Consider the following 27,057-nt stretch of genomic DNA (forward strand, 5'->3'; position numbering starts at 1 on the left):
GTTGTACTAGGAGTACAATGGCTACAATCCTTGGGTACAGTAGATTTTAATTTTCAAGAAATTTTCATGAAATTTTTTGCAGAAGGAAAGGAAGTAGAATTAAGGGGTATTGCAGGGAAACCAGGAAAGATAATTAGCTCTAACGGTATGACAAAGCTTCTAAAAAAGGAACAACGAGGTGTAATTGAACAATTATGTTCGCTAGAGGTTCCCACATCGAAATCATCTATTTCTGAAGATCTCCAAAATGTCTTGGACAATCATTCCAAGGTATTTGAGACTCCCAAAGGTCTCCTGCCTATTCCTGATCATGATCATGCTATTCATTTAATTCCAGCAAGTGTTCCTCCAAACATCAGGCTGTACAGATATCCCTATGCCCAAAAGAGTGAAATTGAACGTATGGTTGCATAAATGCTAGAGGCTAGTATAATTCAACCTAGTCAAAGTTCTTTCTCTTTTTTGGTAGTGTTGGTGCACAAGAAGGATGGATCATGGTGCATGTGTCCGGATTATAGGGAGCTCAACAAGGTCACTATTAAAGATAAATTTCCCATTCCTGTCATTGATGAATTATTGGATGAATTGAATGGATCAATTTACTTCACCAAGTTGGATCTTCATTCAGGATATCATCAAATTATAATGAAGACTGAAGACATTCTGAAAACAACATTTAGAACTCATGAGGGTCATTATGAATTTTTGGTCATGCTTTTTGGCCTTACCGATCCACCTTCTACATTTCAAGGTTTGATGAATTCCATTTTCAAACCCTTCCTTGGAAAATTTGTGTTAGTATTTTTTGATGATATACTAATCTACAACAAGTCTTGGAAGGATCATGTTGAACATGTTGACAGGGTGTTCAAACTACTAGAGGAGAAACAATTATATGCAAAAAGCTCTAAATGTTTCTTTGGAGTACAAGAGGTGGAATATTTGGGTCATATTGTATCTCATGAAGGTGTTAAGGTAGACCCTAGAAATATGAAAGCCATTAAGGAATGGAAAATCCCCACATCCATAAAGCATCTGCGAGGACTTCTCGAGTTGAGAGGGTATTATCACAACTTTGTTAAGAATTATGGGAGAATACCAGCACCTCTAACAACATTATTGAAGAAAGATGCGTTTTCGTGGACTCTAGAAGCAACAAAGGCCTTAGAACATCTTAAAGAGGCAATGTGCCAAGCACTGGTCTTAGCTACGCTGGACTTCACAAAAACATTTATTGTGGAATGTGATGCTTCAGGAAATGGAATTGGTGCTATTTTAATGCAATATGAAAGACCCATTGCTTTTGAAAGTTGTCCAATAAAGGGAAAGTATTTACACAAAGCTATTTATGAAAAGGAAATGTTGGCAATACTACATGCACTTAAGAAATGGCGACCCTACCTAATGGGAAGACACTTCAAGGTAAAAACGGATCATGATATTCTTAAATAATTTTTAGAACAAATATTAGCCTCTGAAGAGCAACAAAAATGGGTCACAAAGATGTTGGGTTATGACTTTGAAATCATCTACAAAAAAGGGAAGCAAAATGTTGTGGCAGATGCACTCTTAAGAAAGGATGAGGATGTGGAAGCATTGTTGTGCGCCATTTCTATTATCCAACCAGACTGGATAAATGAAGCAAGGGATGAATGGAAGAATGACGAAGAAGTGTGGGAACTCATTCGAAATATACAACAAGATTCCAGTACATCTGATACATTTAGCTATAAAAATGATTCATTATGGTACAAAGATCGCTTATACCTATGTAAGAATTCCCAACTCAAACAAAAGATTCTTATGGAATTGCACACTTCTCCCTTAGGAGGGCACTCAGGATTTTTAAAAACTTACCATAGGGTTAAGAAGGAATTTTTTTGGGACGGCCTTAAGTCCAATATTCAAAAGTTTGTGGTGGAATGTTTAGTTTTCTAACAAAATAAAGTTGAAACAATTAAGACCCCAGGTCTATTATAACCTTTATCCATCCCAAGCCAACGTTGGGAGGAGGTTTCAATGGAGTTTATCACAGGTTTACCCAAGTCCGAAGTGAAGAGTGTCATGATGGTTGATAGACTTACCAAGTATGCACACTTTTGTGCATTATCACATCCATTTAAATCCAGTACAATTTCTACTGCATTTATGGAAACAATTCAAAAGCTACATGGAAACCCAAAGATTATTGTAAGCGAAAGAGATCCCATTTTTATTCGAAATTTTTGGATAGAATTATTTTCTTGTCTCGGTACTCAGTTAGCTCATGGCTCATCTTATCATCCTCAATCTGATGGGAAAACTGAGATAGTAAACAAATGTTTGGAAGGATATCTTCGTTGCTTTGTATCTGATAAACAGACACAATGTTTTTTTATAAGGGCTCTTCCAACCACATTTCCTTTCTAGGTACCCACAACACAACCATCATCCAAAAACTTCCAGAGGAATATTCTAGCATTTATGTAAGGAGAAGGTCATAATGAAGAAGGAAATGAAGAAATGTTTTCAGGGAAGGAACCCCTCTCAGTCTCTAGGACGAACTTGAGCCAAAAGGTGGAGTACGAAAAGAGTGGAAAACAGAAAAAGAGTTAGTGTGTGAAGAAGGCAAGAAGAGAAAGACTATCCTTGGTTTTGGGGGTGAATGTAACAATGTAGAAAGCATAACAAATGGCAGATAAATCTCTAGTAAGGCATGCCCAGGTAGGAAATTTAGCATATCCTCCCTAAAATCTTGGGTGGATAATGAAATTGCATGTATAGTCAAGAGCCCCCCCAGATGCTGCCCTACTGGCTAGGGGTTGGATTCACTTGAAATAAAGGAAGTAGCTAATGTAAAGTGGATTTCTCAAAGGGTTTGGAAGATTGATTCCACCCCAGTAATCTTCGACTCCTGGATGCTTCTTTTCGATGCCAAGTGGTAAAGAATGGATTTAGTTCTAATTTTGGTAAGACTTCCTGGCCTACCTCCATACTATTGGGATGAATTAGCCTTCAAAGATATTGGAAAATCCTTGGGAAATTTCCTAGAACATGATTTCTCCTAATTCACGATGAGGAACATTTCCCTAGCCTACATAATGGTTAATATTGATCTACGAGAAGGGTTGGAATATGATATCTATATCAAGAAAGAGGATGAAATAATTTAGATCCTGGATTACAAAGCATCCCATTTAGATGTAGGCAATGCAACAAGTATGAACATTTGGTCAAATATTGTGAGCTCTGATTACACAAAAATTTGCACATAATCCCTAGCAAGAAATAGGGCTCTAACACCAGGAGCAAGGACCCAGTAAAGGTTTCAAAGGAATCAAATGCTCAACTACTATCGGGTTTCCATGGAATTGAGTAAAAATATCTCCCAAGGGCATAAGAGGAGAACATGATTTAAGACTGGACAACAGGAAGAATGCAGGGGATAAAGGAAGATATAATCCTGGACCCTTCCCCAACATCTTTTTCCCATGTTTTTAATGAAAATTGTATATGTCATTCAAGGTCAGATGTTGGGAGTTATGGGGATTTTATGGAAGTAAAAGTATCCCACTCTACCATGAAATATTCCTCACTTCCTTACTCCCTTGATCAAGCCATGTGCCCGTGTCCACAAGCGCATAGTGATTACACCTCCCCTATATCCTCTACCTTGAAAGCTTGCTTTGAGACCTCAAAAGCAAGAGAAGTTGTGTACAATTTGCACTCTGGTCAATTTTTTCACAAAAGGAATGTATTATGAAGGGATTGGTTAGCCTCTCCTTTTCCACCATCGAAGGAAGGGGAAGGGGTAGAAAGTCTCAATTGAAAAAATCTAAAGAAAAATCATGAGAAGAATTAACAACAGGAAAAGAACAATCTAGTCATGGTGTTATTAGAGCATTGACAATCCCAGAAGGGGTTCCCAAATTAAACTACTCTCTTATCATTGTAGGGGTTTATCATGTCCCCATAAAAGACGTGCTCTGTGGAGGTTAGTAGAAGTTAGTAGGATAGAAGTAATTTTTCTACAAGGAACCCTAGGAGAGGGTGACTCAATAGCCAAGTGTCTAGAAGCTCTATTAGATGGTTGGAGATTCCTGAGCATAGATGCTAGTGGAAGATCACGGGGGATAGTTGTGGGTTGGAAAATAAAAAAAAATTCAAGCTTCAAACTATTAGAGCATGGATTTAGGATTAGGAGTTGAGGTCTTTTTAGAGGAACTTGGAACAATTGCTACACTATTTAATATATATGGGCCCTCTCTCAACCAAAGAAGCTTTGGGACAAAATATTTGACAAATCCATAATTAGGTCAAATTATTTAGAAATAGGAGGAGACTTGAATTTTTCCCTAGGTGTATCTTAGTCTTGGGGTCCAAGGGTAAGGACTATTTTTTTTTAAACTAGAATGGAGCAAACGAGTGAATGTGGAACTAGTGAAACTATACCCCACCTAGAGGTAGGGTAGACAAGGTAGCTAATATAATAGATCGGTTCTTACTTTTGCAAGCCTTGGTAGATATATTGACCCTTATCAAATAGTGGATAGGGGTTGGTCCAGGAGAATCGGACCATTCCTCAATATTTTTGGAAATTAAAAAGGGCATTACAGAAGATGGCCAACCCTTTCAAGATGAACTCCTCCTGGTTAAAAGAAGAGGATTTCTTAACCCTAGTGAAAACTCACTGGAAATATTTTTACCCCCAATAGGGCTCCTCAACTACACTACATTTCAAAGCCAATTGAAACTTATCAAATATAAAATGAAGGAATGGAAAAAGGAGAAGAATTTGGAAACCATTCAGGAATTGTGGAGATCAAAAAGCAGCTTTAGGTTCTTGAAAATCAATAAGAAGAAGGGTTCAATTCTATTAATTCTATAGAGACACTCATCAGAATAGAAACAAAATTTCTCCTACAAGAAATGGAGGTGAAATGGCATCTAAAAAGTAGGGCCATTTGGTTGGAATGTGAAGATGAAAATACCAAATTTTTCCAGGTTTATGCCAAGGGAAGGAAGATGTGCAATACCATATGAAATCTCTAGGATCCCATAGGAAGGGAGGATTTAAGATATGAAGGCTTATCAGCCCTGGTAAAGAGTCACTTTGAGAATATTTTCCATGCTCCAGTTGGGGCCTTAATTGCATATGTAATAAGAACAACAAAACGTTTCTGAAGGTTTGCTAATGACGAGGAGAACATGACCATCATGGAAGAAGTAGCTATAGAAGAACTAAAAAATAATCTTACATGGCTTCCAAAAATACAAGAACCCAGGGCCAAATGTCTGGGTTATTTAATTCTTCCTAGGTCAAATGAGATAAACTAGTAGTGCCAAAGTAGAGGTTTGGGCCTTAAGAATATCTTCTTGTTCTCAAAGTCTTTGGCTACTAATTGTGGATGGGCACTGATATCAACACAAAGCCTATGGAAATTGGTAGTCACTCAAAATTACATCACTCTGAGTTTGCTAAAAGATTGGATAAGAAGTGTGGATAAGCCATGGGTGAACATTTTAGCGATATGAAGGGCAATACTAAACTCCTTCGAACTCATCAGCAATGGACTAGCATGGAGAGTGGGAAACAATGACAGAGTAAGAATTAGTCTTGATACATGGCTAGGTAGTGGTGAAGGGCATATACTCCCCTAACCTTTAATTGATTACCTAAGAAACAGAGGATTGTCCAAACTTTCTCATATCGCTGTCCCAGCCAACACAACCATTTGGATACAAGGATGGATGTCCAGAGAAGAGCTGAGATAGAGGCATAGTTCCAATATGAATAAAGTGGCTTCCTAAATTCCCTAAAAACTATTCATATATGGCTGATACATAGAGAGGATGAATTAGTCTGGCATATTTCCCCCTTTGGAACCTACACCCCCAAGCTCGGATACATTTATCGCTAAAGCTTTAACAGAATCAAAATGGTGGTGGGTGGTGTGGAACTCTAAGTGCCCAATAAAGGAAACACTATTCATGTGGTTTCTGTTGGAGAAGAAGGTCCCCAATTGGGACATGATACAAAATAGATTTGTGATCGGGCCGAGATGGTTCTCCTTGTACAAGGGTGGTGAAGAATAATCTTTGCATGTGTTCATGAAGGGTCTCTTCTATAAGAAGGTATGGAACGTGTGCACAAATATTGTGGGACAAACTAGTGCATGGGAAGGGGAGGATTTAGAGGGATCTTGGAGGGCCTAACTCTCTAATCCTATTTATCGTGCTTACAAAGCACTCCCTTTGATCATATGCTAGGGGGTGTATTTGGCTCAAAACATAAGTTTTTTTTCAGGACAAACTTTCGGTCCTAGAGCATGTAGTTGTAGAAGCTCTAGAAATTTTATCCCACTTCTTGCAGGAAAAAGGAGTAGAACAACAAGGGTGATAGTAGTGGAAAATCTTGACTACTTTATGTCATAGGCTTATCTTGATGGAGCCTCTAGTAATTTAGGGTAGAAGAGCATAGGAGTATTCATTCTCTTTCCCTCAAAATCTCACTTCTTTCATGTAAAATAATTGACCCTGGGACAAATAATTAGGCTTAAATATTAACATGTAAAAACATGTTGTTCTTCGCATTAGAAAAAAATGAACACAGATAAAAGTATATGGGGATTCTATGTTAATAATTAATTGGCTCAAAAAAATAAAATCTTGTAGAAACATCTTACTCATACCTATTTTAGAAGAAACATTGCAGCTTGAAGACTCTTTAAATTTCTTTACATGTTCTCACATCTACAGGGAGTGAAACTACATAGTTGATCGACTCTCAAAAGAGGGGTTGGAAATGGAAATAGATCTTTGGTGGATCATGGAGTAGTGAGATGAAAACTCATAGATTTATACCATAGGCCCTATAGGGGCCTCCTTACTCAGGAAGAGAGGACTTAATCTTCCTGAACAATGAAATTTTTTATGTCGTTTTTGTTTTACAGTCTGGTAGACCGCATCTCCTAGCAAAGTGAAAAACTTAATTCTCACCATTTTTTACGTAGTGAATTTTGGGAAAAAGTTGGAAAGTTTGTAAAATAATCTTACAAGCTTACAAAATAGATATTAAAAAACATTATGGAATACACATAGGGTGTGTATATACAGAATGTAATTTTGAATAATTTCTACAAAATGAATAGACATTACAATTTTTTTCCTATGGAAGATATATATTTTCAAAGAAATTTAGGAATTGATTTTGTAAGTTTAACACCAATGTACTAATCCTGTCCAACCATTTTGGTTTGTTTATTTTTCTTCGACACTTCATAATCAGTTTTATGTCTAAGGCATTATCACAAACACACTAAAATGCCACAACACAAGCACTTTACATAGTAGAAAATGTACAACAGTGAATCAATGTAGTTCACAAGAGAAATTTTCAAGCCAAAACTTGTTATATTACAAAATTTAATACAACAAACATAGGGATCATGTACCATGGATCATTTCCTTTACAATTAGCCCTAATACAAGAGCAACTTGGGCTTGAGATCAACAACTTATGTCACTCAATCCACCCTTGAATAAGATACACTTGAATTACTTGTTGAAGGAGTGTTCAACTTAGCCCTTTCGATCCATGTACCTTGAAATCATAGAAGGTCCTTTGCCACATCTTCTAATACTCACAAGTAGTTCTACAACTTCAAAATGATTGCATCTTAAACTTGCCAAAATAACCTCTATCAATGGCATTATTTCTCCAATGTCAATGAAATTAGGCTACCCGATAACAATGTCTAGTTTCTCCTTAGATCATTCGTCATAGGGCCTTCCAATTCTTCCCTCTATCAAGCTTCTAGTTGCTCCCAAAATGTTGAACTTGGGGCCTTGAAGGTCTTCCCTCTATCAATCCTCTAACTTCCCCTCAGATGACTAAACATAGGGCCTCAAAGAGCATCCCTCATAATAGTATTTGACTACAACAAACTCATTATACTTAGGGATTTACAAATTTGTCCCCTTATCACTAATTTAGTTGAACTAGGGCACACAAACCAACCCTCTTAACTGACTTTTATTGCTCCAAAATATAATTCCTTTAGGGCCTCTCAATTCAGTGCACACACATTCTCTTAACACACTTAAGATGATTGATCTAGGGCATGCATGGAAATCTATAATTTGTCTCCTAAAATTACATAGAACTTAGGGCTCCTACAACTGAGGTCCAAAACCCTATTAGACAGACCTTATACTTCAATCACCTCCATCACTCCTTTCTCCTTTATTCTACTCCACGATGGTCCTTCTTCTCACACATTACATCACCCCTCTCCTTTGTCTAAGGACTCACACTTTTTTCACTCTTTGAGGCATATTTTGGCCTCCCTAAACTCTACATCATAACACAAAGATATGCACATAGATCAGCATCCTTATCACAGAGTTATGGTCTCTTCCTAAGGGTCTCGACCCTTCTCTCTAGCACAGAACTTTAGTGCACTTGTCATAGACTTTAGGGTATAAACATGACAGTTGAGTATCCACGGAAATAACCATAACTAGGGCACAAACCTCCATAGAAAGTGGCCTCCTAGCAAACCTATGCAGGGGAAGAAAAGTAAATGAGGTTCATGTCCTCCTCCTAGGCAAACTCATCCATCAATTGTTAGATGATACACCACACATGCTCAAGATTAATACCTCCTTAATGTCTGCGGCTCCCTGAGATATATGCTCTATTCCTTGCATAGAAATCACATGAAAATTATATCTTGGATTCTCTTCGATGAACTCATCTTCACCCATTCTTATAGGTTTCTATGGTGGTTTCGTTTCTCACCAAGGGTTGTGTCATGTAGGCCAAGTTTACTTGAGCCTACGCATACAAACCCCACCAATCATAAGAGACAAAATTCTTTCGTTGGTTCTTTCGCCACATACTCAATGCCTTAGTTTCCCCTTATCCCTTCAAGGTTTCTCCTCATGCAAACAATAATTAAACAACTATTTTTCACCTTGGTATTGCACCCACAACTTTGGGTACAAAACGCATTGCTTGGGCACATTTCCAAAAAACCACTTTTATGGGTCAACTCCTCATAAACCCAGTACTTGAGGGGTTGTGGGAGTACCTCCCAAGCTACACATTTCAGCATTCCCTCTTAGTGATGGAGGTACGTACACCACTCCAAAGTATCTCATCATCGTCGGTCACACTAGCCTAATCTCTAGCATTCACCACTACAACATACAATGTAGAATGAACCACAGTATCCTCGATAGAGTCCCTACCTTGATCTGGTCACTACTTGAAGATTCAAAATTCCATAGGGAAGATGACACTCCTTCACAACCTCCCTCTAAAGCTAGACTCCCTTTGAGTCTACACAACCTCCACTAGTTCACTTTGATTTCCCTCCTGAAAAGTTTTTCTATTGAGCTTGTGTCTTTCCAAGTGTAGTTTGAGTTTCATTCAAACACTAGGTCCACTCACTTTAGACCACCACAATTCAACTCAGCAAGCGATCTCATCCTCCTGAGTCAAATACCTCACGTGCACATGACTCTAATTTAGGATGTGAAACTTAACAACCCAATGAGGATACTAGCTTACTATCACCCTGTCCTTCACACGAAGTTGAATCGTACATGGAAAAGCACCCCAATATTTGACAAGTCATCAAAATTCCATGATTTGAAATCTATTATGCATCAGACTATTGTTCACCTCCAATCCACCAGAACACCAACCTATCTTGTCAACTAACCAGTCAAGACCATATTTCCATGTCCTTAGTTGAATCTTCTGCTCCATGTTTTAAATAATTTCACAACTCCCTCTTAAGTTTCTTTCTTGTGCACACTTTTATTCAGTTGTCCCTTCAAAGTAGCTCTGATACCATGTTGATTTTTCCTAAGCACTTCTGAATCAATTTTGTGTCTAAGACATGATCACATACACACTAAAATTCCACAACACAAGCACTTTGCACACCAGAAAATGTACAATGGCGAATCAATGTAGTACACACGAGAACTTTTAACCCAAGACTTTTTATATTACAAACTTTAATAATACAAACATAGGGCTCTCATACTAGGGATCATGGTCCTTATAATTATCCCTAATAAAATAACAACTAGGGCTTGAGATCAACAACTTATGACACTCAATCTACCCTTGAACAAGATACACTTGACTTATTTGCTAAAGGAGCACTCAACTCAACCCTTTTGGTCCACATACCTTGAACACCTGGCAGGTACTTTGCCACCTCTTCTGCTACTCACAAGTAGTTATGTAACCTCAGAATGATTGCATCTTTAGCTAACCAAAACATCTTTTGTGAATGGCATTGTTGATCCAATGTCACTGAACTTAGGATGCTATCTAACAATGTCAAATTGATCCTTAGATCATTGTTCATAGGGTCTTCCAATTCTTCCCTCTATTAACCTTCAAGCTTCTCCGAGTGTTATAGGCATTTTTGTCACATCTGGTCAATAGGCCTATTAACTAGATCAATCAACATCCTTTTACCCCTTGTCATCAGCCTTGCACAAAGCCCTAAGCATGATTCTCCTTAATCCCTGAATTTTTGCCTTCAACTACTTCATTTCAGTGATTTTAGGGCCCAACTCACCCTATTTCCTTAAGAGATTGCGTTCACCAGCAGGTTAGCCCTCTTTAGACCTGCCTTGATCACTAGCAGGTTTCCCCTTGCCGGGGGTGCTCTGAATCTATAAATTTAGGAAAAACAAAAAGAGTCTCAAAGCTCCCTCTTCTAGAAGCTTCTAGAGATTATTCTAACCATTTACCTTGGATGAAAGTCTCAAATCCTATCCTATCCTACCTTAGATATTTCACCCTTTATCCCTTGAGCTCAACCTCCCATCAAGAGTGGATCTCAAGCCTAGATTGGTAAATGGATAAGAATTCCTAACCTACCATACTCTTCTATATATTTACTTCCATCCACAACCTAGGGGTTGGATTTTGGAGATAGATTATACCCTCGTGTTGTTGTTGTGAGAGTCATTATTCCATGCATTAGGGTGAGATAGAGGCACACTTTGTGACAAGGAAGGACAAGTCAACTTGGAGGAGATCTTCTACAAGATCAACTCTATATTTGGTTGTAACTCTCTCCATTTATATTATTAGAAGGAGTAAATTTTTTCCTATATGTGATGCTATGTTATTTCATGTATTTCAATACCATGTTGATCTATTGAATGAAGTGATTGGATTATGATGCATATATTTCGTAGATCTTTGGCTTGTGTTTTCTGATTGTGTAGGTTATAATTTTAGCTATTGGAGCTAGGATTGGAGTGTATAAGATGAGAAAGGAGAAAATCTTACGACAGATTCTAGGTAGGCCTCGTCCCATTGTTAAATTACATTAAGGAAGACACTATAGTCCTTGATTTTTGTTGTTCTAGGTTAGTCCACAAAACCTAGGGAAGACACTTATGTCTGCAATCATAGATTTTGTATAACAAATTGACAACCATACTGGGGATCAATGTATTCCCTTCGTGTTTTTCTTGTCCTTATTGTTTTCTTTACTTCTTATTCATACCTTCACTATCTTACTCAGTTCATAATAGACCTAGGAAGGCATTCCATTGAGTTTCAATTGCAATTCTTGTGTCAGAACCTTGCATCCCCTGACCAGTGCTCCCTCTGGTCTAGAGATAGATTGTTGCAAAGCTCCTAAGACTTCTTTGTGCTTGCATTGCAGAGCATTGGTTCCCTTTTATTACCTACATTCGTCCCTGTTCATGCATAAATTTTCTTTTGTCTAATTTTCTCTCTGTCCACCTTTAATCTAGTTTCTCTTCCTTGAGTCCTTGAGTGTCTTGTGGTCTCTTAGAAGCTTCCATTTGGTTTTCTTTTGGTTTTCAGTGCCTTTGATAAGGATTTGTTTAGATTTTCCTTTTTTCTTATCATTAGGTCATTACCAAACTTTTTTATTTGATCATTGAGTCTTTGAATGAATTGGTGTTCTAGACATCGTTCTGAAAAGTTTGCCTTTATCAATGATTAGGAAAATATCTTTGTTTTTATCTAAAAATTAAATGGAATTGAAAAGATAAATCTTATGCATCATGCATTGCATCTAGGGTTTTGTGTGGGATATTGGAATTCCCTAGTGTAAAATTGTGTGTTTTTTCTTTCATTTTGCAAAAACAAATCCCCCTCAATCGTCGAGCAGGGGATAAATTGTGTATGAGTGTTAATTGCCTTTTTGATAAGATTATGTTTCTTTCTTTCTTCTTGTCAATAAGGGCTTGTATGCATAGATTGATTGTTGAATTTGAAAAGTAAATTTTACATTACTATTAAAGTCTGTGTGGTTTCTTTTCATCAATGATCAAGTTGCATTTATATGTTTCTTTGCATTTGAAACATTAAAAGAAAAGAAAAAAACAATTAGTTTCATTGCATATAAGGCTTTAATTTTGATTGGAATAGTGAAGTTGAGGAGATCGTTTGTTTCCCGACTTGTTTGTTTCATTGTTGATTGATTGATTCTACCCCTACTTAGTTCTTCCTTTCATTGTTAAAAGGGAAATGCAAAGAGTTATTTTTGTCATATTATTTGCATCATAGGTGTGTTCAGGTGACATCAAGTTTTGAGCCTTGAAATCGAAACATAATTCAAGATCAACTGTCAAATTCATCTCAATTAACCTAAGGATCATTTGAAACTTAATGACACACATAGAGTTCTAGGTTAGAGACATGTTATGGCATATTTAAATGTGGGAGTTGTCATTTTTAACCATTGTTGCATTCTAGGGGTGATATCTCATTCCACGTAAGTATATCAAATTGTTCTCCATAAGCCTTCATGTATATTGGATGACACTCCATGCCTTATAAGAATATGGGAACACTCTCATCCAATGGTTACGCATTAGACAACACTACTACGAACTACATTTCCATGTACCATCGAGTATATTTTGGAAGTCCATCATAGATTTCTATCCTCACCATAGGTAATTGAGTCAACTACCTTGCATACGGTGATACACCGAACACAATATTCGGGGAGATTACATGCTCGTACATCAATCCTTGGTTCTCCAAGGTGGTATATTGCAATTCGTAGCTCCTTGGTAAACCATTTTGCCTAGTTTACCCATTTTTATTTTTATTTTGTGTTTTTAATTTCTAAAATCAACTAATTGACCACAAAACAAAATCCTTACCGTGGACAACTCCTTAGCAGATATTAGGTTGAGACTAATGGCAACATTTCCTAAGTCTACCAATCAAGGAAACCCCTCTGATGGGAATCCTGGTCCTTTTCCTTCTTTTGGAAATATTAGTGCTCCTTATATGGAAATGATGTCCCTTCCTGCAGTTACCATTGGTTTGCAAGTTTGGTTGTTTTCAACCCCTATGGTTTTGAATGTCAAAACTACTCCTCAACCAAGTTATCCTCCACCTAAATAGTATCAACCTTAAATTTTTCCTAAAGTTGAGACTTTTCCTTCTTCACCTGTTGTTTCTTCATCCCTTTCTTCCTCCTTCCCTGGTGAAAGTCTTGATTCTAGTATCAAAGAAGAAGAAGAAAGGGAAGAAGAATAAGACTCAAAATAAGCAAGGGGGAAACCAAGTAACCATTGCTACCCATGCCACTAGTATGCATGAGCCTTCAAATTAGCCTCGCAAAGTTAAATTACCTTGCAGGTTATGTAACAACGACCACCTTCTTAGAGATTGTCCAAGTATTCCCAAGGTCTTAGAAGTGTGGTCAACAAGCTCACATCAGCATTTTTCATTAGCCTATGGAGATCATGCTGGTGACAAACCTTCAACTAGTGATAGTAAGGTCCATGGGAAAAAGGGTAAATTCAAATTTCCCTATAGGTTATGTGAATGGAATCATCCTATTCACCTTTGTCCTTATATGGATGAAGCATCAAAAGTGTTGGAAAACCTTACAACTTCTCAGCCTCGTCTTTCAGTTGGTTATCGAAATATTTCGCCTAATCCTCCACTAGTTGATGAAGTGATTTATTAAAATATGTCTCCAGTCAATCCCACTCTCTCTAAATGTGAATCTCATGAGTTTTTTCCTAACCAACCATTGGTTGAGAAAATTGTTGACTAGATTCCACCTTCGGTTGATCGTACCTTTGTTGTAGAGAGTGAACTTCATATTGCTCATGTTCTTCTCGTTTCCTCAAGTTCCAATGAACTAGGTGGGAATCCTCTTGTTCCAAAAACATAAGGGGACAATTCTCCGGTTCCCACAACACGGGAGTAGTTATCCCGTTCCCATAACACAAGGGGGTAGTTCTCCCATTCCCATCACATCCCCTCCAAGTAGTATGGTCACTTCCTTTGATTGGAGACGATTGGCAGGATATCATCTTCCCTCTTGCGTGCCTTTCTAGATCATAATACATTCTTATAGTATGATTGTACCTAACACAGTCATATATGAAGGTGCGTTTGTTAGTATTTTGTCCTCAACTACTTGGAAAGCTTTCGTTTCTCCACAACTTGTGCCCATTACCCAGAATATGTTGGCTTTTAACAGAGGAACCAGTCAACCGTTAGGGATCCTTCCTCAGCTTCCTATTACTTTGGGAGGAAATATTGTTTATAAATATGTGATGGTAGTCCAAGGTCCTTTGGATTTTAATTTACTCCTTGGGAGTGACTATGTTTATGACATGGAAGCTCTTGTCTCTTCACTCTTTTGTGTGATGTGTTTCCCACATGAAGGATGAATCATGACCATTAACCAGCTTTCATATGTTAGTCCTAATTTGACTCATAATCAGCCAACATCCCTAAATGGTCCTTATACGCCAGTCGTATATCCGTCACCATAGATTAATTATGTGCCAACATGTTCCATTACTACATCTACTGATGATCTAGTAGGTGATGTAGTGCATCATGTACTGGGAGCACTCGTGCCTGATCTTTCCCTTGAATCCCTTGATATGTATCCCTTCCAGAGTGTTGTTATCCCATTTGATGATAACCTCTTGGAAGCCATGGCCTTCTCCAAGCCATGATCAGGTCCCTGAGCAGAGTTCATTTTCTTGTGTCAAGCTCATTAAAAAATGAAACAAGGTCTCAGAGTAGAGTTATTTTTCTTCTGTCAATTTCGTTAAAAATGAAACAAGGTGTTATTAGTAGAGTTGTTTCCTTGTGTCAAGCTCGTTAAAAAATGAAATAGATCCCCGTCCAATTCGATTCTTTGATTACATCTCGTAAATTCCCAGTCGATTCTTTCACTTGATCTCGTAATTGAACCTTCATTCCATCCACCTTTTAGCAACCAATAGTATACTTGGGTGAATTAAATGAAGCTTGGGGGGCATGTTCCTAGAATTGAGTCATTATGATGGGAGCATGAAAACTTATTTCAAGCATAGTTTTTCCTTGTTTCAATCTTGTGTAAAAATGAAACTAATCTCAGGCATAGTTTCCCATGTTTCAAGCTTGTGCAAAAATGAAACCAATCTCAAGCATAGTTTCCCATATTTCAAGCTTGTGTAAAAATGAAACCATTCTATTTCTATTATCTTGTTTTTTCTAAATGATCATTGGTTTTCTCATTCCATCGTCACCCTCTACTTGGTCAATCATACACTTTCACCTGGTTGTTTTACCCTTTCCTGAGGAACAATTATGATGAGTGGTCTTATTATCTAACCTCTTTACCTCTACATGTTTTGAGAAATTCCATCATCATTGGAACCATTTGGTACCCTTTATACCACTCGTTCCTCCAGGAGGAGTCATCGTTCTTCTCTTTTCAGACTCCATAAACATGAAGAGATTTTCGAGAACTTGTCTTTTCGAACTCGTTAAAATAAATGAAAAGATGTCTACTCAATATAATTTTAACCCTTTTGCAAACTAAGATAGACTATCTAGGAAAAATGAATACCTTAATCAAACATGGCTAAGAGGTTCTCCTGAGTATCATTTTCTACCTTTTTGGACTCAAAAGACTATCTACGAAAAGGAACATTTGGAGTTTTCTTTTTCACCTCTTTTTCAAACTCTCTAAACATGAAAAAGATGTTGAGTTAGACCTTCATTGGACTCATTAAAACATCAAATAGAAATGGACTCGTCGAACATGACAATACCAAACCACTCCTTCTCAGGGTTCGTTAAATATACTCGGAGGGATTCATCCAAAGGATGAACTTACAGATCAAGCATATGTTATCCTCCTTAATATTTTCAAAATTAAAGAGGTACTGACCAGCAATGGTTGGCGAAATTGGGAAAACAGAGTACTCCACTTGTTAATGGCAGTGAGTCACTCTTGAACACGACACTCTTCCACTTCATCTCTGTGGTTGTTGGGTTGGTAAATATTCTTGTCTTTTGGTTCATCATACCTTTTCAATGCCTCCATTTTTGTTTTTGGGTCAATGCTTCCAACTCCATATAGTGTTTTCATTGTGTTCAAGAGAATTCATTGAGTTGATATCTGCTACAATACTCTTAAGTATTCATTCCATGTTCAATGTTCCTAATCCGATTTCATATCATCATCATTCTATCTCAAATCATGATACATGTTTTGTGTCGTTGATGGGGGATACATCAAGGCCCTCCTGCAACGAGTCACTTCTTATTCACATCAACTCATTATCCATGAAGTTGATTTAGGAACAACCCTTTGGTTCCTTGGTTCTTGAATACATCAATAACAAGTTTCCTTGCTCTCGACAATAGGTTTACATCATTGGCCTTCAACTGATAGATTCTTTGTGGTGTTAGACTTCAATGATCACCATATGAATTTTACTGCAGTACCTTGAGATCCATTAACATCATTGGTGCTTTCTCTCGTGTATGTTAATGGCTTACATCAATGGCTGGTAATCAAATGGTGTCTACCATGTTTGACTCTAGCTCATTGATTCACATGGTTATACTCGTACATTGGAAGATTGTATGAACAAGATAGAAGACCCCAGATCTATTTCCAACCATCTAGGTTGTGGTTTCAGGATTAATACAAGATCACAATGTATGATGTCTACGATCATACAGACAGTCATCCAACCATTGGTCTACCTTTTTTCATCAGTGGGTGTGACTTTTGATCATTGTACATGTAATGTTAACTTATATGCTGAGCATGGGTATGCCTCCCTCAGGAGATATGTCATGATGTAAAGGTATTGTAGTAGATAAGGATCTCACCAGTTGTTCTTGATCCCGACTTTTCACAAGGTAAAGCACTTCAATCATCAATTGTTATTTTTTACTTTGTGCATTAGGGGGAATCTGTTATAGGCCATTTTGTCACATCTGGTTAATAGGCATGTTAACTATATAAATCAACATCCTTTTATCCCTTGTCATCACCCTTGCACAAGTCCCTAATAATGACTCTCCTTAATCCCTGAATTTATTCCTTTAACTGTTTTATTTTAGTGATTTTAAGGCCCAACCCACCATGCTTCCTTAAGAGACTGCATTCACTAGCAGGTTGACCCTCTTTGGACCTCCGTTGATCACCAGCAAGTTTCCCCTTGCTGGGGGTGCACTGATTCTAGAAATTCAAGAAAAATAAAAATAATCTCGAAGCTTCCTCTTCCAAAACTTCCAAAGGTTGTTATAACCATTTACCTTGGATGAAAGTCTTGAATTCTATCCTATCCTACCTTGGATATTTCACCCCTTATCACTTGAGCTCATCCTCTCATCAAGAGTGGATCTCAAGCCTAGATTAGTAAATGGATAATAATTCCTAACCTACCATCCTCTTCTATATATTTACTGCCATCCAAAAGCTAGGGGTTGGCTTTTGGAGATAGATTCTACCCTCATGTTGTTGTTGTGAGAGTCATTATTCCATGCATTAGGGTGACATAGAGGCACACTTTATTAGAAGGAAGGACAAGTCAACTTCGAGGTGCTCCTCTACAATATCAACTCTATATTTGGTTCTAACTCTCTCTGTGACAAGGAAGGACAAGTCAACTTGGAGGAGATCTTCTACAAGATCAACTCTATATTTGGTTGTAACTCTCTCCATTTCTATTATTACAAGGAGTAAATTTTTTCCTATATGTGATGTTATGTTATTTCATGTATTTCAATACCATGTTGATCTATTGAATGAAGTGATTGGATTATGCTACATATATTTTGTAGATCTTTGGCTTGTGTTTTCTGATTGTGTAGGTTATAATTTTAGTTATTGGAGCTAGGATTGGAGTGTATAAGACGAGAAAGGAGAAAATCTTACGACAGATTCTAGGTAGGCCTCGTCCCATTGTTAAATTACATTAAGGAAGACACTATAATCCTTGATTTTTGTTGTTCTAGGTTAGTCCACAAAACCTAGGGAAGACACTTATGTCTGCAATCATAGATTTTGTATAACAAATTGGCAACCATACTGGGGATCAATGTATTCCCTTGGTGTTTTTCTTGTCCTTATTATTTTCTTTACTTCTTATTCATACCTTCACTATCTTGCTCAGTGAATAATAGACCTAGGAAGGCATTCCATTGAGTTTCAATTGCAATTCTTGTGTCAGAACCTTGCATCCCCTGACCAGTGCTCCCTCTGGTCTAGAGACAGATTGTTGCAAAGATCCTGAGACTTCTTTGTGCTTGCATTGCAGAGCATTGGTTCCCTTTTATCACCTACATTGGTCCCTGTTCATGCATAAATTTTCTTTTGTCTAATTTTCTCTTTGTCCACCTTTAATCTAGTTTCTCTTCCTTGAGTCCCTGAGTATCTTGTGGTCTCTTAGAAGCTTCCATTTGGTTTTCTTTTAGTTTTGAGTGCCTTTGATAAGGATTTGTTTAGATTTTCCTTTTTTCTTATCATTAGGTCATTACCAAACTTATTTATTTGATCATTGAGTCTTTGAATGAATTGGTGTTCTAGACATCGTTATGAAAAGTTTGACTTTATCAATAATTAGGAAAATATCTTTGTTTTTATCTAAAAATTAAGTGGAATTGAAAAGACAAATCTTATGCATCATGCATTGCATCTAGGGTTTTGTGTGCGAAATTGGAATTCCCTAGTGTAAAATTGTGTGTTTTTTCATTCATTTTGCAAAAACAAATCCCCCTCAATCGTCGAGCAGGGGATAAATTGTGTGTGAGTGTTAATCGCCTTTTTGATAAGATTATGTTTCTTTCTTTCTTCTTGTCAATAAGGGCTTGTATGCATAGATTGATTGTTGAATTTGAAAAGTAACTATTACATTACTATTAAAGTTTGTGTGGTTTCTTTTCGTCAATGATCAAGTTGCATTTATATGTTTCTTTGAATTTGAAACATTAAAAGAAAAGAAAAAAACAATTAGTTTCATTGCATATAGGGCTTTAATTTTGATTGGAATAGTGAAGTTGAGGAGACCGATTGTTGCCTGACTTGTTTGTTTCATTTTTGATTGATTGATTCTACCCCTACTTAGTTCTTCCTTTCATTGTTAAAAGGGAAATGAAAATAGTTATTTTTGTCATATTATTTGCATCATAGGTGTGTTCAGGTGACATCAAGTTTTGAGCCTTGAAATCGAAACATAATTCAAGATCAACTGCCAAATTCATCTCAATTAACCTAAGGATCATTTGAAACTTAATGACACACATAGAGTTCTAGGTTAGAGACGTGTTATGGCATATTTAAATGTGGGAGTTGTCATTTTTAACCATTTTTGCATTCTAGGGGTGATATCTCATTCCACGTAAGTATATCAAATTGTTCTCCACAAACCTTCAGGTATAGATGTCATATAAATTTGGCTTGTGTATTCTGATTGTCTAGGTTCTAATTTTAGGTATTGGAGCTAGGATTGGAGTGTACAAGCTGAGAAAGGAGTGAAGCTTATGACAGATTCCAGGTAGGCCTCATCCCATTGTTCAATTTATTTAAGGAAGACATTATAGTCCTTTCTTTCTATTGTTCTAGGTCAGTCCACTTGACCTAGGAAAGACACTTTTGTCCACAGTTGTAGATTTCATATAACACCCAAAATGAAAAACTTAGAGCCTTCAGTTGGTCTTGTGCCCACAATTTTGGGTACATTTTCCACAAACCACTTTTGTGGGTCAACTCCTCAAAATCCCAATACCCCGGGGGTTGTGGGAGTACCTCCCAAGCTACACATTTCAACAAGCTTTTAATACTACATTGTCTCCCTCTATTTCCATGAAATAAATAAGGAATTTTAATTGGTAATCATTAACTAATAATTTAACCTTACGAAATTTCCCCATACACATAGTAAATTTTATTCCTTGAAATTTTGACTTGAAGGTTGAAAGAGGGATAGAAAAATATGTTAAATTTATTTTCTATTTTAGTATTGATAAAATTATGAGAACTCCCACTATGTATTTACAATTCTACTCTTGTATTTTTAATGTAGTCAAAACGAGAGTTTGAGAGGAGGAAGCGGAACTACAAAGTCGGTAATAAAAGATTGTAAGATGAGGGTATTTAAGAAAATATGTTTGGATATATTGTTTTTTGTTATAAATAAAATGTTTGGCATTTTTCTTATCTGCATTGTGCATGTGCATCCTATTTCATCAACATCAAAGCATTGATTTGTCATTCTAGCCCACAAGGGGAATAACATAACTTGATTACTTCTGGAGTTGAAATTTTATTAAGGACATCTCTTGGGATATTCTTCCTTACAATTGTATCTCTACAACAATCTAACAATTATGTTTTCTATTTCATTTATATCTATCACTTGAGTTCATTCCTTATTATTTCTTTCAATCTTAATATGGCAACTTGTAAGAGATAATCATGTGGTAATTTAGGCATGCAAATTGCTAAGACATGTAAATTATTTAAAAACTCATCTACTAAACCCTACTATTGTAATCAAGTGAGTTTGAAGAAAACTTGTTTTTCCTTTATGTTTTGAGACCTCCTTAAAAAACGTGTTCTTAATGTATCCTAGCTTCTTAAATGGGCCTTTGAATGCCACCGTAAGAACCAATCACATGGTGACCTTCTCTAGGTCCAATGATGTGAAATTCATTTTTTATTTATTCGCATACATTTTGTGCAACTCAAAATAGCACTCAAACTCTATTTATCCATATTGTGGTCTCCCTATCATTCTTTTTGTCAAATCTTTGTACATCAATTTTTAGTTTGTGTGTGAATTTGTTAAAGGAACCAAAGATAGATGAATGTTTTCACATTGGAAAGGAGTGTGAATTTAGGCTACTCAATCCCTTGTTCATGTTTCTCCTAACCTCACTTCCCAAAACTTAAGTCTTGAAAATATCATTCATTTATTGAGTTTTTGAGCCAGTATGTTCAAAATACTTGTATTAAGGAAACTTGGCATATTGGATATCTCATCAAGTGAAGCCATTAATTATTTTATATCCACGTTCTCAAGCTTTGTACACATTTCTACAATTGAATCTTTTAATTCCTTTAGCTCTCTATTGAAGTCTTTGATAGGTAATGTACTGCTGGTTACTCGTAGTCAGAGAGGAATTTTTGGAATTATGAAGAATTATTATGGAGCTTATGAATTTATAGGGCTAATTGTTGGGTGTGGAGCCTGATTATCTTCTTTATTCATAGGTATCACCACATTGGACACTAGTTGGTGTCTGAAACATCAATTCTTGTGTGTTAGTAAGGTCAAGTTGTTTATCAAATTTTGAACACATTCAGTAGCCTGACCTCCATCCTAGCAATTTATGGATAACCGAAAGCGAAATATCCAACAGATGGTGGTTGGTCCATAGTATGGTTCATTACTTGATGAATCTTATCACAAAAGCCCTGACGAAATGAGTTGTTAATACTATCGATCTTATGAAGTTCATCAACGATGGTCAAAGGCGGTTACATTTTAAATGGAGGTCAAATGATAGCTCGAAGATGTGGTGGTGAAAGAGTAGTGTTTTTGAGATTCCATAGTGGTTGTGAGTGTTGGTGAAGACCAATCAGTCAGAGATTCTCTTTTCTTGTTGTAATACGTGCTTTCAATGTTTCTCATGTAACCATTAAGGAAGGGTATTGGAATTAATGTTTCCATGTATTATCATGAGTTGTCATTGAGACTTCCCAAGTGTCAATCTAAAAGTTGTCGTTTCCTATGTATGAGTTTTAGTCATGATCTAGAAGTGCGGAAGTCAGAGATTTATGTCCTATATATATGTAACTGTTGTGATCAATAAAAATATCATAGTGTGTGATTTGTTGTGTGCACAATCTCTATCAGCTCTCTCAAAGTTCTAACAATTTTTACAATATGTTTAATCGTTATCACAAATTGATACCTATTAGAGTATACTAATAATTCAATTTATTTGATTATGTTAATTAGATCACTACGCTAGTAAATATCAAAAAAAAAATCACATCATCCATCTACTGGACGAGTTTTGTTTTTATTTTTTTTTCTTTGTGATGTAAATTCCTTCCCAATTCATAATACACCTATTGAGTGAGTTTGGTTTTTGTTTTTCTTTCTTTCCAACGTAAATTCCTTTCCAATTCATGGGACACCATCTTCCCCATTAGCGCTAAATCATGTAACAAGTCTCTTCTACATGAATGGTAAATTATGTTCAAGGTTATTATAGTTTTGACGCTAGATTAAATTAATATAAATTCTTTAACACCAATTTAAATCCATGTATAAATTCATTTTAATGGTTATTATAATTTTGTCTGTGTAGTCTAATTAATAATAGTTATTATAATTTTGTCTATGTAGTCTAATTAATAAGTAAAATGGTCTTTTCCAAAGTATTTTTTTGGGTTAATTTTAATCAAAACTTTTCGGAGATTTTTGAAAGGTTGAGTTTAAGTTGTTTATTTTGTAGAATTCAAGTGTCCCAATGGTGTTGGGTGGAATGGTTGTTACTTTTCCCACCTAGGTTCAAATTCTTTGTAGAATTCAATTGTCCCAATGGTGTTGGGTGGAATGGTTGTTACTTTTCCCACCTAGGTTCAAATTCTTTGTAGAATTCAATTGTCCCAATGGTGTTGGGTGGAATGGTTGTTGCTTTTCCCACCTAGGTTCAAATTCATGCTATAGATATTTTTGTCTTGACTTTCTAGCATTTCATAGTTAGAAAACTATGTAATCAACAACAACTAGCAACAATATTAAAAAACTCAAGTGTGACTCTATACCACTTGAGCTAACCCTTGGAACTATCTTGCTTCCTAGTAAATCCCCCCTTGAAGAAACATTACTCTACATAATCATATAATTATTTAATTTAAATATCTAAATATTATATATAATAAATATGGAAATATATTTTCTCTAAGATCAACTTTATATTTATTTATAGCAAACATTAAAACACATTTCTTACTATTAATATTTTATAGTTGGTTAAATATGAAATTATTTACATTTTCATAAAATATGAAAATTTGGTAATATTCACTAATTCAAATTGCATTTCTCTGCTAAGATAATATCTAATATGTTAAAATATTGAATGTATTTTGTAATAATATTCAATTAGGTATGATTAGCGTACCCATATAGATTAAATAGTTGATAAAAATTGATACAAATCAAACCAATTACAATTACATCATGATACATTTTAAAATATGAAAATTTTATAATGTTTATTAATCCAACCCAATATTGCATCTTCCTCAAGAAGATAATATCTATAACATCTAGAATATTGAAATATTAAATGGACTTTGCATTAATGTCGAATTATGTATGACTAGCTTAGCCATATAAATTAAAGTGTTGATAAACATTGATAAGAATCAAACTACTTACATCATGATATATTTCACATTATCACAATTCTAAACAAATTATAAAAATTAACTGAATTATGACTTATTTTAAATTATCATCATTATTATTAATTAAAATATATATGTGTGTGTGTTAAACATGTATAATAAAAAACATATAACAAAATTTTTAACCATGGAGATTCACCCCCACTTTACCATGGGGATTCATATCTTGTAAATCAAGTTTGCTACAATATCATGGGCCGATACTATGACTTACTAAATCCACATACCCAAAAAACTATAACTCATGTTGATATGACATTTTTTTATTAATGAATTTACTCAAAAGGGAAGAAAGGGAATAAATACTTTTGAGATAAATCTCAATGTTAGATCTATGCCCACTACTAAAAATACAACTACTTAATTACGCTATAAGCATGCCTATTTTTTAATAAAATTGATAGAATTTTAATTTAATTATTAATAATAATAGGTAGATGGTTGGATTTAACCTTTATAAAATACTCTCTAGAACATTTTTAGTAATAGTTATAAATCAAAGTTTGACATTTATTTCAAAACTATTTCTATACTTTAATTAAATTAATTAATTGAAAAATAAATATGATATGATCATGAGTTATGGATTCTTTGTTACCTCAAATACTCAATGATAATTCTTCTAGTCGATCTAAATCCTGCCTGGCGAATCATGTGATTTCGGTGTTTTCGCTCCTGCTGAATCTATTATTTCTAGCTCTGTTGTCTGCGTTTTCCGTCCACCCATCTCTGTACCAGGAACTGCATTGAGACACAAGAGTTACAGAGGGTGTGAGTGATAATAATTTACCGGCACTAACATGGAGTAGGCAAGCTACCGAGGAAGCAGAAGTAGCAGCAGTGCATCATTGTTCTGGCCATGGATTTGTCCACATCGATACGTTAAATATTGCGCCAGATGATGAGGATAAAACAATTAATTGCGAATGTAACGAATGCCATACAGGCCCTGATTATTCCCAGAGGGTTGTCGATTGTGTTGCGGATGTTGACAGGTGAGCATGAATATGATTCTGAATTAACAAAAACTTAATTGAATTCAATTTCCATGTTTCATTAGGTTTTTAATTATTTGACAAAAGGGTAACTTGAATATTGTTCTGTAGTGGGGATCCTCTATTTCTTGAGCCCTTTTGGACCAGTAATGTCGTAGCGAGTGCCACGGTGTGCCCTAGCTGGTATCGGATGAGCTATAGCATACTCGATGGTCCAACAATATTGATATTCCCGAGTTGGAGACTCAAATTCATGGGATCCATGCGTTAGTGGGAAACACGGTGACAGAGGGGAGGTATATTGTGATTGGAACTGGCTCTACAGAACTTATCAACGCTATTGTTTACAACCTTTCTCATAAGTAGGACGTTCAATACCCTACACAAGTAGTCGCACCTGCACCCTATTACGGAGTATGAGCAGTCCGCATCTCTCAAGTTTTCTCAAGTTTTTTTAATGTGGTTTTATTTTAAATTAGTTATTATCTATGTTCATGAATAACATCTATTTGTTATTTTAAAGAATCAAGATTAATAATCAATAGATATTCTAAAGAATTAACATATAATAATCGGGGTGGGTGGAAAATAATAGATAGTTACCACCACACACAACCTACATGATCTAGGTATAGGTCAAATTGTTTCAGTAGATCTGAAATCCAGGCCTAATATTATGGTAATTTTTGTTTGCAGGCTTATAGAACCGAGACTAAAATGTTTTATTCTATGAATTCCATGCGGAAGGGAGACGTAAAGGCATGGGAAAATTGTGTAGGAATTTACAGGGTAAGTTCCTCAGACAGAACACCAAAGGACACCGCTCACAAACAGATCACAGATCAATACACCAGTATTGTTGACGTGGTTAAAACCCTCAAAGAGGGAAATAGTCCACGACCTGAGCCAACGCGGCCACTTCAGACAATTTATTAATAAAAGAATGAAAATTTACATAAGCTTCTCTCATGAACGGTTACCCTACAAATGACCCTCCATGCTCTTTAAATAGAGATCATGGACCAATCAAGTGTTAAGCCACGGATCAAGTGTTGGTAATACCGAGGAGAGAATGAACCGTCGGATCACTACATATCGTGACCGTCAAATTGTAAGTTACAAAAGTACATAGTAAAGAAACACACTTTACCTAACTCTACACTAGACCAAGTTATACTTAACTATTTCCTTTGTGTCGAAGTATCCTAACATCCCCCCTGAAGAAAAACTTCAGATAGGATTGAAGGATGTACAAATATGACACAATACGAGAAGGAAGGAGGCATTGGAGCCTATCCCCCCTTATGGACAACTTGCTGAACTCCAACCATAAATCGAAGTTTAGTAAACTTCACCTCTGTGAGAGCCTTTGTAAAGATGTCTGCAACTTGATCATCTGTTGAACAATATTGCACTTCAAGAACATGGTCGTGAACAGGGATAATTTTAAGGATGAAAAATTGTCTTAAAGTTTAAAAACCTTAGCGAATCTTACTAGTCCACAAATTGCACATTATAAAATGTTTGTTTATATCTTTGTAAAAACATTCAAATTTATAATAGATTTTTATATAGCCTTTATACAATTTTGGCAATTTTTAAGCTAAAATAATTGTATACTACAAAATTTGGGCGAATCATTTTTAGAAAAAGAAAAGAAATTGGCGAATCTTTTTTTTGGAAAAAACATGGAAAATTAGCCCATTTGTGAATATTAGCCCCTAAAATTTTCCATGGCTGTGAATGAGATTTCTGATGAAGTGCATGTGAAGTTCAATGTGTTTGTTGTGCTGACGTTGGACTGGATCTTTGCATAGTTGAATGGCACTTTGATTATCACACCAAAGTGTAGTCGGATGTTGCTGCTGAAAGCCGAACTCTGACAGGATTTGACGAAGCCAAAAGGATTCCTTACTAGCTTCTATGGCACCATGATACTCTGCTTCTGCTGAAGAAAGAGAAATGGCACTTTGTTTCTTGCAAGCCCATGTAATAGGTCCCGAACCAAGAGTGAACACATAACCTGCAGTAGACTTCCGATCATTAGGGTCACCAGCCCAATCAGAATCAGTGAAACCAACCAATAGGGGAGATGCTTCGGCACTGTAATGATTCCCAAACTGAACTATACCCCGAACATAACGAAGTATTCTTTTAGTTGCTTTCTAATGACTTTCATGTGGTTTTTGCATAAACCGAGCAATAAGGCCAACAACAAAGGAAAGGTCAGGACGAGTATGGGTCAGATACAAAATTTTTCCTACAAGTTGATGGTATAAGGTAGCATCAACTTCAGGGGAAGTACAAGT

General features: G+C 36.1%; 1 pseudogene; it reads left to right on the forward strand.

Moving 5' to 3' along the window:
- Window positions 1-25,114, forward strand: part of LOC149249573 (tryptophan aminotransferase-related protein 3 pseudogene) — a 45,594-nt pseudogene extending 20,480 nt beyond the window's left edge.
- The last annotated feature ends 1,943 nt before the right edge of the window (window positions 25,115-27,057 follow it).

The sequence above is a fragment of the Pinus tabuliformis genome, chromosome 7, assembly GCF_031772625.1.
Source record: "Pinus tabuliformis cultivar Carrire ecotype Pingquan chromosome 7, CPIR1, whole genome shotgun sequence".
In the NCBI taxonomy this organism is placed as follows: domain Eukaryota; kingdom Viridiplantae; phylum Streptophyta; class Pinopsida; order Pinales; family Pinaceae; genus Pinus; species Pinus tabuliformis.